The sequence below is a fragment of the Salvelinus sp. IW2-2015 genome, unplaced genomic scaffold, assembly GCF_002910315.2.
Source record: "Salvelinus sp. IW2-2015 unplaced genomic scaffold, ASM291031v2 Un_scaffold3102, whole genome shotgun sequence".
NCBI lineage: Eukaryota > Metazoa > Chordata > Actinopteri > Salmoniformes > Salmonidae > Salvelinus > Salvelinus sp. IW2-2015.
The window spans coordinates 1,796-7,689 of record NW_019944393.1 but is presented as its reverse complement, the minus strand read 5'-3'; the positions used below and the strand labels follow the sequence as shown (position 1 = coordinate 7,689).

Here is a 5,894-nt window from a genome sequence, read left to right as displayed (position 1 = left end):
ACCCTGTTCCCTATTTAGTGGAACCCTATTCCCTATTTAGAGCACTACTTTTGACCAGAGACCATAGCCTAGATATGTGGAAAAAGTCCCTACGCTCTTTGAACGCAGCAGCGTAATAGTGGTTATCTTGATGTTTAGGTGGAAAATAAATGCGGTATGTTTGTGTTCTGAATACTTGTTTATAGTGGAAGAATAACAAAAACGCTGAGCAAAAAAAACAGAATATTGCTCCTCCTAACTAAAACATAGTTTTATGAAGATTTATAGTTTTTTACTAACTTTTATTTATTGAGACCAGGGTCTCTAATTCCAAATGATGYCCTGAGTACAAACGTTTTATCACAAACAAGAAGAAAAATTAACAGTACAAATTAAACAAGAAGAAAAATATATAAATAACCACAAGCCAAGCCACGCTGTCTTTCATCTGTCCTCTTTACCACCCTCATCACTTGGTGGGCCGTTTCCAGTCTCGGTTTACACAGTCATTAGTTAAAGGAGGAGTTTCTACCCATTCTGGGTGTACATACCTTGACATTTCTGGCACAGAATTCGAGTTCTTAGAACGAGAAGAAGCTTCTTAGAACGAGAAGAAGCTTCTTAGAACGAGAAGAAGCTTCTTAGAACGAGAAGAAGCTAACGGTCCGTCATTCTTAGAATCTCGGGCACACTGGTATCACGCAGACTTTATTTATTTATTTAAGTTAAAGGACCTAAACAGTCGATCATCATGACTGTCGTTGGCTGCAACAAGTGTATCAAATTCATGCTGTTTTTCTTTAATTTCGTTTTCTGGGTGAGTTGAGTCTTTTTAAAATCAATTTTATTACGATGCTACTTTAAAGTGATTATCATTTACATTTGTTCGGTCTGTATTTTATTTTAAGTGCATCTTGAATGTTTTAACTTATAATATAACTTTGAGTCATTCAGAATTGTTATGACACCTTTAAATCTATTTAGTCTCCGTAACCAGATAGTATCCCTGAGGTATTGAAATGAGCTCCTGTTCAACACTGTTATGATACAGGCCTATTTTATGATAATCTCATACACTGTTGATATTGTTTTCAACGGTCCAACTGATGACCGTGTGAAAACTGTAGTGGCTCAATAAAGTAAGCCAGTCCTAGACGAGGTACTATTAATGATTTATATATACACTAGGTGACTGGTAGGATCCACCGTGTTGAAGCCACCGTGACTCCATCTTGGCTCTCCCCCACCATTGTGGTGAAGCCACCGTGCATCCATCTTGGCTCTCCCCCACCATTGTGTTGAAGTCACCGTGCCTCCATCTTGGTTCTCCCTCACCATTGGGTTTTAGCAAACGTGACTCCATCTTGGCTCTCCCCCACCATTGTGTTGACGCCACCGTGACTCAATCTTGGCTCTTCCCCACAATTGTGTTGACGCCACCATGACTCCATCTTGGCTCTCCCCCACCATTGTGTTGAAGTCACCGTGACTCCATCTTGGCTCTCCCTCACCAGTTGTGTTGAAGCCACCGTGCCTCCATCTTGGCTCTCCCCCACCATTGTGTTGAAGCCACCGTGACTCCATCTTGGCTCTCCCTCACCATTGTGTTGAAGCCACCGTGACTCCATATTGGTTCTTCCTCAACATTGTAAAAAATATTTAGGAAGCCATAGAAATGCATTTACTAATGTCTGCATTGTTTTTTTGCCACATGTAGTACATTACAGACTCCTTAATGCATACTTTTAAATTATATTATGTGACTAAACATAGAAAAATAGAACAAAATATATAATACATTTTCCTTGAAGTATATATTTTAGAGATGACAAATGATACTGTCCCCACTACAAGAACAAAACATACTTAAATACATGTAGTTTGTCCTTGAAACATTTCATTGAAGCACTGTAGAATTCCATTCATTCGTTTGTGTGTGTGTGTGTGTGTGTGTGTGTGTGTGTGTGTGTGTGTGTGTGTTGTGTGTGTGTGTGGTGTGTGTGTGTGTGTTGTGTGTGGTGTGTTGTGTGTGTGTGTGTGTGTGTGTGTGTGTGTGTGAAGAGAGGGGCATCAATAGATGAAAAATAATAACTACCCAGCCAAACTCCCTGGGCCATGGCAGGTTACCCCTGATCAACAGGGTCAGCATGATCAACAGGATCATCATGATTATCATGATCAACAGGGTCAGCAGGATCAACAGGATCAAACAGGGTCAGCATGATTATCATGATCAACAGGATTATCATGATTATCATGATCAAACGGTCACAGGGTCAGCAGGATCAACAGGGTCAGCATGATCAAACAGGATCATCATGATTATCATGATCAACAAGGTCAACAGGATCAACAGGATTCATGACAGTCAACAGGATTCTCATGATCAAACAGGGTCAACAGGATCATCATGATTATCATGATCAACAGGTCAACAGGATCATCATGAATATCATGATCAACAGGATCAACAGGATTATCATGATCAACGGGGTCAACAGGATCAACATGATCAACAGGATCATCATGATTATCATGATCAACAGGGTCAACAGGATCATCATGAATATCATGATTCAACAGGATCAACAGGATTATCATGATCAACGGGGTCAACAGGGATCAACATGATCTAACAGGATCATCATGATTATCATGATCAACGGGTCAACAGGATCAACAGGATTATCATGATCAACGGGGTCAACAGGATCAAACAGGATTATCATGATCAACAGGATCATCAGGATTATCATGATCAACGGGGTCAACAGGATCATCGTGATCAACGGGCGTCAACAGGATCATCATGTATTATCATGATCAACGGGGTCACAGATCAACAGGATCAACAGGATTATCATGATCAACAGGATCATCATGATTATCATGATCAACGGGGTCAACAGGATCAACAGGATTATCAATATCAACAGGATCAACAGGATCAACAGGGTCAGCATGTTTACTCAAATCCCCGAGCAGACAAGGTGAAAAATCTGTTCGATGTGCCTTTGTGCAAGGAACTTGACCCTAATTACTCGAAGGTCACCGTTGATAATGGCTGACCCTGGCTGTGACCACACTCTCCGAGGCTGTCTCAGGGGGAGTTGGGATTTGCGGGAAAAAAAACACATTTCCAATTCACACGTGATAATAATAATGTGAAATAGGAGGCATATAAACACCCCACTACATTATCATATTACTTTAGCCTGTCCCAGGTGGGCGGCGTTTGCACTTTTGGGACTATTCTATTAGTTCCACTGCACCAGACAAGCTTAATCTAGCACAGTGTTAGTATTTGTAATGTTTTTTTGAAATACCACTTGAACCATGGACTGATTTGGGTGGGGGGGGGGACACCAGAAGGTGGAGGAGAGGGAGACTGTTTCTCTTGGACATTTCCTTTGTTCCTACACGCTTCCTGCAGTAGCTAGATTCTGTGGTGGTCTTGGTAGTGTTTAGGCTACATTCAAATGTAGATTTAATTGGTACCAGATGTCTTCTTTCCAAATATACCAAGTTGTCGCGTGTCAGAATCATGTAATTACACAGGAATAGCAGTTACTGTTGGGTTTGTCTATTGCCATTGCATATAAGAAACTGTATCGTTATGTGAGATCATCATAAAAGTCATGCAGCATTATCCTGGACACTAGTTTCCTTTTTTGATTTACGGTTTCCTCCTTTAGTGTTGTTGTTTTACTGATTAGCTGCATGTTGTGTCAGTAGAAACACTGACCGTTTTGATTGTCCTCTCCTTTGTCCCATTTTGAGGATTCAGTTTCCTGCTTCTTGGTTCTAGAACAATGAAGTCGAGGACAGTTTTTGAGCAAAATGTGCTGAAAGGTTTTTCACAACCGCTGACAGATTGGAGAGGTTGACAACGGCCACAGTTACCCGGACTAGACCCCCAGAAGAGCAAGCAACAGAACAGTGGCAAGGGAAAACAGTGTTGTAACAATGTGCAAATAGCTGAAGGATGAAAAGGGGGGGGAACAGATAAATATAGGGTTGTATTTACAAATGGTGTTTGTTCTTCACTGGTTGCCCCTTTTCTCGTGGCAACGGGCCACACATCTTGCTGCTGTGATGTCACACTGCGGTATTTTGCCTAACATTTATGGGAGTTTATCTATGTTTGATTTGTTAAAAATAAAATTGTGGGTCTGTGTGATCTGTGGGAAATATGTGTCTAAGATGGCCATACATTTGCCTACAGTGACCTTTCTCAATAGCAAGGCTATGCTCACTGAGTCTGTACATAGTTAAGGATTTTCTTAATTTTGGAGTCAGTCACAGTGGTCAGGTATTCTGCCACTGTGTACTCTCTGTTTAGTACCAGTCTCAGTGGTCAGGTATTCTGCCACTGTGTACTCTCTGTTTNTCAGTCACAGTGGTCAGGTATTCTGCCACTGTGTACTCTCTGTTTAGTACCAGTCTCAGTGGTCAGGTATTCTGCCACTGTGTACTCTCTGTTTAAGGCCAAATAGCATTCCAATTTGCTCTGTTATGTTTGGTTGATTCTTTGCTTTCTCATAATTTGGTTGGGTCTGTGTTTCTGTCCTGGGGCTCTGTGAGGTCTGTTTGTGTTTGTGAACAGAGCCCCAGGACCAGCTGGCTGAGAGGACTCTTCTCTAGGTTCATCTCTCTGTAGGTGAGGGCTCTGTGGGGTCTGTTTGTGTTTGTGAACAGAGCCCCAGAACCAGATGACTGAGGGGACTCTTCTCTAGGTTCATCTCTCTGTAGGTGAGGGCTTTGTGGTGGAATGTGTGGGCATCACTTCCTTTCATACTTCTGCTCTGCACTCATTGTTTAGGGTTTTGCATTGTGCACAAAGTATATTTTTGCAGACTTCTGCATGCTGAGTCTCAATTGGGTGTTTGTCCCATTTTGTGAATTCTTGGTTGGTGAGCGGACCCCAGACCTCACAACCATAAAGGGCAATGGGTTCGATAACTGATTGAAGTATTTTAGCCAGATCCTAATTGGGATGTCGAGTTTCATGTTCCTTTTGATGGCATAGCAGGCCCTTTTTCCCTTGTCTCTCAGATTGTTCACAGTCTTGTGGAAGTTACCTGTGGTGTTGATGTTTAGGCCGAGGTAGGTGTAATTCTCTGTGTGCTTTAGGGCGCCAGTGTCTAGATAGAATATGTATTTGTTGTCTTGGCTACTGGACCTTTTTTGGAACACCATTATTTTTTGTCTTACTGAGATTTACTGTCATGGCCCAAGTCCGACAGAATCTGTGCTGAAGATCTCTCTCTGTCTTTCTCCCTGACAGTTGGCTGGAGGTGTGATCTTGGGAGTGGCTCTATGGCTTCGTCATGACAACCAGACCAGCAGTCTCCTCATGCAGCAGTTTGAAGGCCAGCAGGCTCCAAACACCTTCTATATCAGTAAGTAACCATGATCCCTGTGGGAATTGAACCCGCAACCTCCGCCATGTGGGTTGGGATACAACTTACTCTATCTTCCTCTCCTCCCCTCTCTTCCCCTCCCCTCTCTTCCCCTTCCCCTCTCCTCCCCCTCTGTACCCCTCCCCTCTCCTCCCCCTCTTTCCCCTCTCGTTCCCCTCTTCCTCCTCTCTCTTCCCCTCTCTTCCCCTCTCCTCCCTTCGCTCCCCCTATCCTCTCCTCCCCTCTCTTCCCCTCTCCTCCCCTCTCTCCCCTCTCCTCCTCTTTCTTCCCTCTCCTCGCCCTCTCCTCCCCTCTCTTCCCCTCTCCTCTCCTCCCCTCTCTTCCCTCTCCTCCCCTCTCCTCCTCTCTCTTCCCCTCTGCTTCCCTCTCGTCCCCTGACCTGTATAATAATACATACCATTTAGCAGATGTTTTTATACAAGGGAGTCGTTACAGACAGAAAACACTGTAACTATTAACCCTTCCCCCATTTCCTCCTCTCCCCTTCTGGAT

The 5,894-nt window shown here is 43.3% G+C and overlaps 1 long non-coding RNA gene across 1 annotated transcript; it reads left to right on the top strand.

Annotated features, from left to right (window-relative positions):
* Positions 1-487: 487 nt before the first annotated feature.
* Positions 488-5,401, top strand: LOC112075354 (uncharacterized). Its single transcript, XR_002894968.2, has 3 exons — positions 488-556; positions 597-796; positions 5,267-5,401. It is a non-coding gene; the product is annotated as an uncharacterized lncRNA (long non-coding RNA).
* The last annotated feature ends 493 nt before the right edge of the window (positions 5,402-5,894 follow it).